The sequence below is a fragment of the Lactuca sativa genome, chromosome 4 (genome assembly GCF_002870075.4).
Source record: "Lactuca sativa cultivar Salinas chromosome 4, Lsat_Salinas_v11, whole genome shotgun sequence".
Taxonomy (NCBI): domain Eukaryota; kingdom Viridiplantae; phylum Streptophyta; class Magnoliopsida; order Asterales; family Asteraceae; genus Lactuca; species Lactuca sativa.
This window is the reverse complement of record NC_056626.2, coordinates 391673316-391685791: the sequence shown is the minus strand read 5'-3', so window position 1 is coordinate 391685791 and position 12476 is coordinate 391673316.

Genomic DNA, 12476 nt, shown 5'->3' with positions numbered 1-12476 from the left:
CATGTTCACGACCGTGAACACCCAAACTTTTAACCCAAACAACCATAAACACCAGGTCGTTTACGGTCCTAGACTGAAAAATACAATTGCCTAGAAAAGTAAAGTATAAACCAATATTTTAGACTCAACACGGAACCCCTTGTCATCACCATGCTGAAAATAGATAGGAGACTAATCAAAATTAATTCATAGTATTGACACACAATACACCCAACTATTTACTTCTTAGAATCATGTGGCTTTCCTTGATACTCGTATTGGTCTTGTGCTTCCAATAGTATGGGCCTATACTATCTTCCACACCCACCCGTATTTGTCTTAAGGATTGCCCCAAAATTCCAAGTTACTAAGCTTATTACATGTAAGGCCCTGTTTCAGATTGTTCTGTGATTCAAGATCGTGGACCGCAATTCAATTATATTTAGGATTTGGGGATTTTAAGGAAGTAAGGTTTTATTGAAAGACTTTATTGTTGGTAATGTATATTAGGTGATCTGAGAGTTCAGTTGGTGCTTTGGAGCCCAAGTATATAACTGTAAAGTGATTGTTCAAGCCTTTTATGAATTTTGGATTTAAATTTGGTAAGTTTTAAGGCACATGAGAGTTGATAGGTTTGTAGAGTTTCTCAGCACCTTTCCGTGGATATAAATATCGTTGAAATCAGAGTTGAAACGAAGAAGTTATGATTGTTCGAAGTTGGAAAGGATTTCGGGACAAACTAAGCTAAAGACGTGAGCAGTTGGAGCTCACGACGTGAGGAGCGATTAAATAGGAATGTGGATACAAACTGTGCTCACGACATGAGAACTGTGCATCCCAAGCCCATGAGTTTTAGGGCATTTTTTGAGCCTCCATCATATCAAGATTATTTTGAGAGAAACCCTAGCCTCCCTTTCACCATTTCGAGCCTCCACTCTCCTCTTCCATCCACTTATGAAAACTTTGGTGCTTTGGAGAAGAAGAAGATGTTTTTGGTGCTTAGATCTGTAACATCCCGATGATAAGGTACTTCTAATTTTAACCCCATAATTTTATTATGTTGCATTTTGGTCCCTAAGTTCAAGAAAGTGTGCAAAAAAGGGCCTTAGTGCATTACGTAAATTTTCCTTGGGAGAAGTACGTACTAGGGCGCGCTCTAGTACACTGGGCGTACATCTTGTACCCGGGGCGTACTTGCCAGATATGGAAACCCTAATTTTTAGGGTTTAGCTCGTATTTAAACCCCATTATAGCCTCATTTCCCCTCACCTCATCAACCACTATTCTCTTAAAACATTCTTGCAACCTTAATTTGCCTTGTGAAGCCATTCCAATCTTAAGAGTGTGTGTTTTTGTGCTTTGAAGAAGAAGGAAGGAATTAAATCTCATATTAGAGGAGTGAAGCACTTTGGATCTGGGATTTGTACCTCTTTTGCAACCTTTTGAAGGTAAAAAGCTTGCAACTTTATTCCTCCGTCATATAAATCTAAAAATGGGTGTTGTAATGATGCTTTTTGGTCCCAAATGTTAGATCTTGAGCATGGCATGTTCTTGATTCATTAAGTTGTATTTTCAAACATTAGTGGAGGACTTAAGTCATAAAAATGGAGTCTCAATGGCTGGTTTTGTCCCATGTATGTCATTGAGTGTCTTAAGGCTTTAATGTAACACTCAAAATCCAGGTATTCCGTTTATGCCCTCAAAGTATTTCATTTTTGGAAAATATGGACCTTATGTACGTTGGGTGTATGTGTATGCTTAGCATACATGTGCGCATGCATCGGGGGCTGAGGCTCATATGTAGGGTGTACGAGCATGTATGCGGGGCATATGAGGCCAAAGACCAAAACCAAAATTTCATGGCATGGACCCTATTTAAGCACACTTATGTCATTTGGAACAAACCCTAAACAGCCTCCATTGCCTCTTTTCATCCATAAAAACTATATTAGCAAGAGAGTGTGAGTTTTGAGCATAAAGGTGATTTTGGTGGCCATTTTAGTGAGTTTGCAAGAAGAAGAAGGTGGTGTTCAAGCCTTAAACGAGGGAGGAGCTTTTGGATCCTGCATCTAGAGCATCTTGGAGAGATTTTAAAGGTAAAAAGCTTACAGCTTGGTTATCCTTTTTGCTTGTTGAGTTAGGGTTTTCTAGAAGTCCACTTTTGAGTCCATAAATCCTCTCTTGTGAGTTTAGGCAACTCTAAAGGTTAGGAAGGTTAGATATAAGGTTCTTTGTCTTGGTATAGCATAAAAATGTTAAGTTGATGACTTATATGACTCCATGCATGAGTTAAGACATTTGGAAAGGTCTTAATGAGATAGAATGGGTTGTTAGATTCATATATGGCAAGTAAGGGCATAAAGTTGCCAACTTTATACCTTAGGACCTTAAAAACAACCAGGATATGGGATTTGGACAAGGTGTCTTTGTGCATTAAACACTTAATGGAGTTTGACGCAATGCAGCTTGTTCGTTGGGCGTACTAGGTTGAACATTGCGCGTACAGCCTAGAAGCTTAGTATGCTAAGCATACTGAAGAGGTACGTCGGGCGTACGCTTCCTGTGGGTCTTGGGCCTCCGTCGGATCTTAGAGCCTTTTGGGCCCTAATTGATTTTGGGCTTGGACTTGCTAGTGTTGTGAGCCCCGTATTTATTATTGTGTCATTATTGGCATGATTGGGCCTTTTGGGCCTTATGGCCCATTATAGTTTGGACTTTGATGCTAGGCCCATTAATAAAGGAAAGACTTTTGGGCCATAATGGAGGGATTTAGACTTAGGAATTTGGGCCCTTGACTAGGTTGTGTCATAATCCTAATTAGAGTTATTTGTATATTTATACAATATGAGATTTTGGATTAGTAGTCGAGCAGCTTTTGTTTTCAGCAGACTAAGGTGAGTCTTCTCATTATACCAATGGGTCGAAGGCACCAATGCCGGCCCATTACTTGATATGTGGTCTTAATAGTTGATATGCAATGGTTTTGTTAGTTGGCATGCAATAACTTATGTGAAGACCATGGGGGACCCCATGGCACTTGATTATCAGACCATGGGGGAGCCCATGACATTCCAGGTAAAGACCATGGGGGAGCCCATGGCATTCCAAGTGAAGACCATGGAGGGAGTCCACGGAAATTCTATATATATATATATATATATATATATATATATATATATATATATATATATGTTGCATGGTATTATGTGGTTGTATGTTTTGTGTATTTTAGGAGCTTGCTAAGCGTTTTCTTATTGTTTTTTGGGTGTTTCAGGTACTTCTGGTTCTAAGGGGAAAGGCCCGGCTTGATGGCTCAGCATTCACATTCTCCAATATTTCTGTATTTATTGTTTTGGATACCCTGATCTTTCGGATATGATTTGATGTAATGGAATTTTGGAAAACAAAACATGATTGTAATTTCTAAATATTAAATGAAAATTTTTATCTAAATTTTCTGGCTGTTACATTTAAGGTATTGGGTTTTTATGGATTAAGAACTTATTGAGCATGCAAGGTCATAAACTTGGAAACTATATGACTCTTAATGACATTTTGACCATGGATCTGCATTTGGATGTATTAAGTCATTATATTAAGCAATTAATGGGAAAAAGATGAAGACTGGGGTTACGCTCAGCGTACGCAGTCAGCGGCCACGATATGGTCAATGGTGGGGTACGCCTAGCGTACCTCCGGAGTAAGCCCTGCATACGCTTGCCAAGTTGACTCGGTTGAGTAACTCGGTTGGGTTGACTCAGTTGACTTATAGATTTTTTACAAGTTTGACCTTGATTGGATATGTGACAGTTTGATTGGATATGTGACAGTTTGAGCTGAGATTCGGTGTTGAGGCCTCATCAACATCTTTTCAGTTTATGAGGTGAGTCTTCCTCACTGTACTTATAGGTCGAAGGTACCAAGGCTGGCCCATTGGATTGATATCCTATTACACATTGATATTCTAAGAATGGAATAGATTTGTATGATTATATCTTGCATGATTACATGTATATGTTTTTTTATCTATTATATGTCGACATATTGTGTTGGGTTGAGGTTGTACTGCTTTGTGCTATAACCAAAAAACCCAGGAGCATTCTAGATATGAGTTGAGGGCTGTTGGCATGCCAGACTCATATGGAGGGCTTAGGAGCATTCCAGATACGAGCTGAGGGTCGGTAGGCATGCCGAAATTATACTGAGGGCACGTGAGTAAGACAAACATAAGTTGCAGGATGAGGGCAAGCCAGACTTATGTTGTGGGCTCGGAAGCAAGCCAGATATGGGTTGTAGCCAGGAGGGTAATCTAGACTCATACTGTGGGCTCAGGGCTAATATGGTATTCTAGCTGATGACTCAGTGCATGTTGTATTGTATATGTTATATGTTTATGTGTTGGTACTTTGGGGGAACTCACTAAGCTTTGACTTATAATTTTTAGTTGTGGTTCCAGGTACTTCAGATGATCGTGGGAAGGCGAAGGCATGACCTTACACATCCTCTATTTTATGTATTTTGATCTATAGGATACTCTGATGTGGAACAATATTTTGAAAACAATAATTTTGTAAACATTCTATGATGTGGGGTTGTTTTAAAAAAAGTTTAAATGTCTTGTGATTTTTAAGAATGTTACAAGATCCAGCAAGCAAGTTCCCTCACCACCTTAAAAATCATACCTTGGACCATGGTAAGTCCTCAAGTTCCAACCTTTATGTGTTATTCATCTAGATCTAGACTTTTATGCCTTTTTCTTCATGTTGGAGGTGGTTTGAGTGGTTGGATTCCATAAAGTTGGCAACATTATGGATCCATGAGGTCCCTTTGAGGTTTGGTGTACTAGATATATGGTTCGGTTGGGTTTTGGTCCCATGAATGAGATTTTGATCTCATTTTTTCCATTTTGACCTAATCAAGTTCAAGAAATGCATTGGACATGCATGTCCATAAAGCAAAGATTTTTATGTTTATTTTGATGTATGAATGCCCTCTGGAAAGTTGGAATGGATGACTTAATGGATTAAGGACTTCAAACATTAGGATTTAGCATCAGACATGGCTCATGACATGACATAGGGAGTGTCACGTCGTGAGAGTGGTTTTTTACATGATTGTTTCTACTGACTAAGCTCATGATGTGACCAAGGAAGGTTCATGTCGTGAGGTCTGCTGAGTGGGTCATCCGAGACCGAGTTGTCTGAGTTGAAGCGAGTTGAGTTGGAATCTTCCAAGTGCGTTCTCACGGCGTGACCAAGGACTGGTCATGAAGTGAATGCCAACGGATAGAAATGTTGACTATTGACTTTGACTTCAACTGTTGACTTTGAGTGTTGACTTTTGGTCAAATGGATAGTTTTAGAAGGTGGCTAAGGGGTTACCTTGTATGGTTTGTTAGGAAGTCTATGGCACCCGTCCATTGGCTGTGTGAGCTATTAGATGTGAATTTTGTTGGCGGGGTGAGTTTCCTCATTATGTTTAGCGGGTCGAAGGCACCAATGCCCGCCCATGGTTTGTTATGATCAGTATGCTAGTTGTCTACATGACTCTTGCATGTGTTATATGTTTTATGTGTACCCAGCGGGGCCTGATGATTATATTGTATGTTATTTATCTTTTTTATTTGCATTTATCTTTGTGATCTTTGCATGTGTTTATGTGTTTGCATGTTTACCGGGCGGGGCTCGCTGTCGGGCGGGGCCGGATGATGGGCGGGGCCCATTATATGTTTGATGTGTATGGTATATGGTATGTTGGGAAACTCGCTAAGATTTGTGCTTACGGTTTTCAGTTTATGTTTTCAGGTACTTCTGTTTCGAAAGGGAAGAGCTCGGGATGACTGCATTCAACACACCACATTTTTTTGCATATTAAATGACTCTGATGTATTTGGATTTTTATTGATACACTCTGATTCACCATGGTTTTCATGATATTGTTTTGGATAATCATTTTATTAATCTGAAAATCAAAATTTTTAGTCTTAATTTTGGGACGTTACAAGTTGTTATCAGAGCCTTAGTTTGAGGGATTCGAACATACTCTCGGGTGTGTCTAAACTCAAACTGAGGGTTTGGTAGAATTTTTCAAAAAGGAAATGTTTTATAAAAGGGTTTTCTAATAAAAGAAAAAGGGTGTGGTGCATGAAATTGACCAAGCTCAAAATATCCATACATTTTTTATGATATGCTTTGATATGTGAATTTGTGAATGACATGCTAGTTTGGGCTAAGAATCTGCTCAAGATTTTCATGATAGAATGCTAGGAGAGATGCCTTTATATGCCTATTGTATGATCTTTAGACTTACATGCTAGTACTAATCAGTCAGTAATAGGATGGCTTGTTTAGGTTATGCTTGATTCCGATTACTTAATGCTCCAATGTTGCTTGCTTTGTGCATTTTAGGAATTCTCACTAACTTCAGCTAACTAGTAAGTGAATATAATAAGTTACATATTACAGAAACTAAATAATTTTAGAAGGTTAGGTTTTAACTCTTTTGCGCAACTCTTATCTGAGTCCAACTGTTGTAGTGTGAGACCTTTCATTCGAAGAATTATCTGGTATCAGTGATATGTAATTGTATTCATGAGATGGTTAGAGGGTGTTAGTGGGAGTTCCTTCTGCAGCTGATGGTGGAGAGTGGTGTGGTGATTGCCCTAGAAAATGTTACGGAGAGATTTAGCTCTGGTAGCCTTGTCTTGTTGAGGGTTGTATGTATGGATAAGGAGTGATTTAGAGGATTCAAGGCGATCCTTAAGGAAAGTATGCATAGATGTGGAAGGCAGTATGGGCCTGTACTACTAGAAGCAGAGGATCCGTGCTCGAGTCAAGGAAAACTACGATGATACCAGGGAGCTTTTAGAGTATGGGATTCCTCGATATATGTATATGCATGTTCTAATGGTCTATGTGGTCTATTTTTAGTATGGTGGCCACACGAGGGGATCTGGCAGTGGTTCGGGTTCAGGCTCTGGAGCTGAACAGTCGGAAGAGCAGATGCGGGAGCTCACTTCGTATGAGATTACGAGCAACATACTTGAGCAGACTCCTGTGATCTTTGTTATGATCAAGGAGGGTGTCATGGAGGTCATGGAAGAGTGCTTGGGCAATTTCCATTATGAGATGGTTGCATTGATGGAAGCTCGCACGTTAACCTTCTATTAGTTCCAAGCATATGGAACTCCGGAGTACTTCAGGGAGGAGGACCCGATCGCGAGTAGCCGATGGTTAGTGGATGTTGCTAATGTTTTCCGCACTAGCAGTAATACCTATGGGGCAAAGGTCAAACTTGCTTCTTTTCTTCTGAAAGACAGAGCTCAAGATTGGTGAGAGGAGGTTGGGTGCACCGTGAGAGACGCGCCAGTTGATTCGATGACATGGGATGATTTTGTGACGAGATTCTCAAGCTGAGTTACATCGGTGATTTGGGTGTAGAAGTTGGCGAGGGAGTTCCAGGACCTTCGCCAGATTATTGAGACGGTGGCTGAGATCACCGAGATGTTTCGCGAGTGGGTGTTGTTGATTCTGTAATACATGGCGGATGAGTAGATGAGGAAGGTGGGATACCATGAGATGTTGATGAGTGATATTCGGTAGTTGGAAGCCGATCCAATTGCAAGAGAAGGTGCATGTGCATGTTGTGAAGAGTAGATTTTTTCATGAGATGTTGACAGCCGAGGACACTCGTGCAACGCCTGGTGTGGTGACGGGATCATTCCTTGTGAATGGTATCTCTACATTGATATTGTTTGACTCAGAGTACTCGGATGTGTATTGACTACCGAAATCTGAATAAGATAACGGTGAAGAACCGTTATCCACTTCCAAGGATTGATGATTTTTTTGACAAACTTCAGGGTGCTTATTGGTTTTCCACAATTGATCTTCGTTCGGGTGATCCTCAGATGAGGGTCTGAAAAGATGATGTGTAGAAGACAGCTTTCCGAACTCGTTATGGTCATTACCAGTTCGTTGTGATGTCCTTTGGGCTCCCCAATGCTCCAACCACATTCATGGACCTCATGAACCATGCATGCAGGCCGATGTTGGATCGGTCTATGATTGTATTCATTGAAGACATCCTGGTCTACTCCAGGACTCAGGAGCTGCTCGAGGAGCGTTTGAGGGAAGTATTAGAGACACTGAGGAGGGACAGATTGTATGCAAAATTCTCACAGTGTGATTTCTGGTTGTGCAAGGTGTAGTTTCTGGGGCACCTTATCAACCAGAATGATATTCTGATCGACCCAGCCGAGGTCAAGGCCGTGATGAGGTGGGAGGTTTTGAGGTCTCCATCAGCGATTCTAAGTTTCCCTAGGTTGGCAGGAGGATCGTGGTTCCTCTGAATCGATTGATAAAGAATACTACCACTTTTCGTTGGGAGTCGAGCATTGCAGCTTCAGTCGGGAGAGGCCAAGTTTTATCTAATGTTATCGCGGGTATGTTATCTTTTTCCATCTAGTGCCTTAATATAATTATTCACTTAAGAATCATGTGTTGATATGTGTAAGCAGTATCTTGGGTTTAGTTCTTGGTTAATATCTGGTTTATATTATCGAAGATTGTTGTATGCTATTTTGCATACCGAGAGTTATGCGTAGGGTGCATCTTGTCAAGTTGGATTAGTTTGTCATGTTGTCGTTTGGGTCATTAGTGGATACAACTTAGGGGTATCGTTTGAAAGATCCGTAGACAAGCTATCAAGATTAGTACAGCAAAGAAGTCATAGTTCATAAATTTTAAGCGTTGCTCAGTGAGAATGTTAGTTGTTCATGAAAGGACTATTGGGCTCGATCGCTACCGTTGCTAGGGAATGAGTGGTAGCAAGCGGATGATGATGACAATCGCCTGGGTTTGTCCAAACATTGAGAGTGTCAATGAAATTTCGAAATCGGATTGGTTGAAGATGGTTAGAATGCAGAGATCCTTTGGTGAGTGAGTAGATAGTTTAGTGTTCCGTCCGTTCCAGTCAAGGACTTAAGATTTGTAGCTACATCATGGGAAGTTCTTGGTATTACTGAATTTGCTGAGATTCCGGGAAATATTCAGCTAGATTTGGAATATGTGTATAATCGTTAAGATTGGATTGTAATGGAACGCTCATCCTTGTAAGCCCAAGTTGTCGATAGTCGGATGTTGGTTCGACTCATGATGATTATGTTTGGTATGAAGATCGTTGGATCCCTGGCGAGGTTAGGCATGTATAGCACTCGATCAGGTAAGACCCATGGGCATGGCCCATATGATTGTGATAGTGCAGGTGAGACCTGGTGAATATCGGTTGGATCAAGGCTTTGGATTACGTTTAGAGTGGGATGACTATGTGGTTAGTGATTGGTATATGTGTGACGCATAGGCTAGGGTAGCCTTTATCTGTTAGACTCTTAGTAGGAGCTTGGTCGATGGACCAGGTGTGAGGATGCCAATCTCAGTGATGGATTGGGGATTGTTATATCTCAGGGTTGTGGGAGGTCGTCGTAGGGTCAGAAAATTTCAAATGAAATACAAACGTAAATCTTAGGGTCTCAAGATATGAATTATGTATCGGGTTGGCATTAGGACGAGACTCGAATTGTGAATCGTCATAAATGATACGGCCTTTCGTCAACAAGTTATGGTTAAAGATTCTGCATGCCAAGGGAATCAATTGGATGGTCCAGGATCAAAAAGGATGTTCCTCGGTTCAGAATGCAGTATGAGGTTCTCGTGATTATGTTTCAGAATGGTTCAACATGAATGGAGTTCAGTCAGGGAAATTATAGGTTTTGGAATTATAACAGATGTTGTGGGTTTGTCAGATAAGTATCAATGAGTTGTTCTTCATCATGAGGTTTTGGTTGGAGCGTTTGGCTTGCAGGAAGGTGTTAAAGAGCGATTTCGAGGACGAAATCTAATTTATGTGGGGGAGAGTTGTAACGCCCTATTTCAGATTACTTTGTGATTCAGGATCATGGACCACAATTCAGTTATATGTAGGCTTTGGGGATTTTAAGGAAGTAAGGTTTGGGCTTTATTGAAAGATGTTATTGTTGGTAATGTATATTAGGTGATCTGAGAGTTAAGTTGGTGCTTTGGAGCCCAAGGGTATAACCGTAAAGTGATAGTTCGAGCCTTTTATGAATTTTGGATTTAAGTTCTATAAGTTTTAAGGCACAGGTAATTTGATAGGTTTGTAGAGTTTCTCAACACCTTAAGGTTGATATAAAGATCGTTGAAATAGGATTTGAAACAAAGAAGTTATGATTGTTCAAAGTTGGAAAGGATTTGAGGAAAAACTGAGCTCACGATGTGAGTAGTTGGGGCTAGATGTTGGGCGGGGCCCATTATATGTTTGATCTGTATGGTATGTGGTATGTTGGGGAACTCACTAAGCTTTGTGTTTACGATTTCAATTTATGTTTTTAGGTACTTCTGTTTTGAAAAGGAAGAGTTTAGGATGACTGCATTTCACACACCACAATGTTCCGCATATTACATGACTCTGATGTATTTGGATGTTCATTGATACACTCTGATTCGCAATGGTTTTCATGATATTGTTTTGGATAATGATTTTATTTATCTAAAAATTGAAATTTTTAGTCTTAATTTTAGGACGTTACATTACACCTAGGTATACTAATATTCACACAGAACTATAGGATTCGAAGAGTCACCCACTAGCTCCTAGTTTTCGTTCTAGGACTCTCTTAGCCGCACCCTCGAACCGCAAGAAACCTTTACTATCGTTTTTGGTCACCTTATGTATGCCAATCGTACATAATACAAGATTCGATAGACAGATGAATAAATGATTCTACCCTAAGCCCACAACCAAACAATGAACATGAAGTAAGTCCAAATCAAGAATTCTAAGGCTATAAAACCCTAATTATGCACGATTATAATCCACACACTTAGTTTCCAACAGTAATATCAACACATATTCACATGTAGTATGGATGTAGAGAACCCAAAACAAAGTTCCTGTCTTCCGATAGTACCCAAGACAAAGATATTTGTAACTTGAAACCTCCTTAAACTTGTGAGCACTCTTGCACATAAAACCAAATGGAATTAGGGTTTCAACTTTGCTTGCTTAGGTAACAAGAAATCGAGAAAAAGGGAGAGCGGAGGGGGACAATTTTAGGGTTGCTTCTAGCAACCCTTATGGTCAGATTTCTACCTCTATATATAGAGGTGGGATTAGGTTTCCTAATTGGATAATTACTTGGTCACTTTAGTAATTAACCCTTAATATTTGAATTTTAAATCTTAAACTTCAAACCCTTGACAACTAAAACTTTCTATCAATTTATTTATGACTAATAACTTAACAAACTAGATCCTTTTCATCTCTCTCTCTCTCTTATTAAATTTTGCTTAGATTATTTCTTGTGTGTAACCTAAGAGGACTTTACTATTAATAGTAATATTACCAAATTGTTGTGATCATGGGCATACTTTCCATAGCCATGTTGCATTACCATCACGAAAGTCTTGTTGTATTATCATCACATCAATCTTAATGAACCATCATCACAAAAGCCTTACTACATAAACATGGAAACAACTACGCTGCATCGCATCGACTGTATCATATTCTAAAAAACATTAAGGAATTATAAAGCCAGTTCGATGATGCACAAGCCCAAGTCTACCTCGAAATTTGTTATGTAATACTACGACTTCTATAGGCGAGTTCTGGTCGCCCCTTTTAAATTTTGATGCACATTTGATATATCTAGTTTGATACGACTGACAAAAAACCAATCACATCGGACCAGGGTACTTTATAGTACATGACTTATATGATTGTACCCATCCTCATTTCCTCAGCCTTTTAAATATAACACCTCACTACAAATAAAATGACATTTAGTGGCATAGAACAAGTGCCACTAAAAACCAAAAAAGTGCCACTAAAGGTCTCATTTGCAATCAGCAGCATGAAATAAAAGTGTCACTAAAGACCTTTAGTGGCACTATTTGTTATGCCACTACAACACTATTGTGTTTTAGTGGCACTTTTTTATGTCATTAATATAATTGCTCATATGAAATAATACTTTCATACTTTTAATGGTTTATTTTTTCACCAAAAACAATTATATTAAAAAAATTGGTTTGATTTTTTATATTTTAATATAATAAAAAGCAACTAAGATAATAAATAAAACAAATATCATTACTTGAATTCAAATTTAACTTGTTTAACAACAATACTCCCAATATTTATAACACAAAACTCTTCAACAAAGAGTAACAAGTCTAGATGTTGTGCTATTAACACTCAAAACATAAAACTATCAAACTAAAAACTTGTTGGGGGGAAGAAACACAAAACTTGATTAATCTCAAACTTTGCTATTTGCTCCAATTCTTTATCCAACTTATGAATAATTACCTATCATGTAACCATAATACATCATATAAAACATGTAAGAATGTCACTAATAAACATGGCACATAAAAAGAAAGAAGCGTAAATCACTTCATTATTTAATCTTAAAG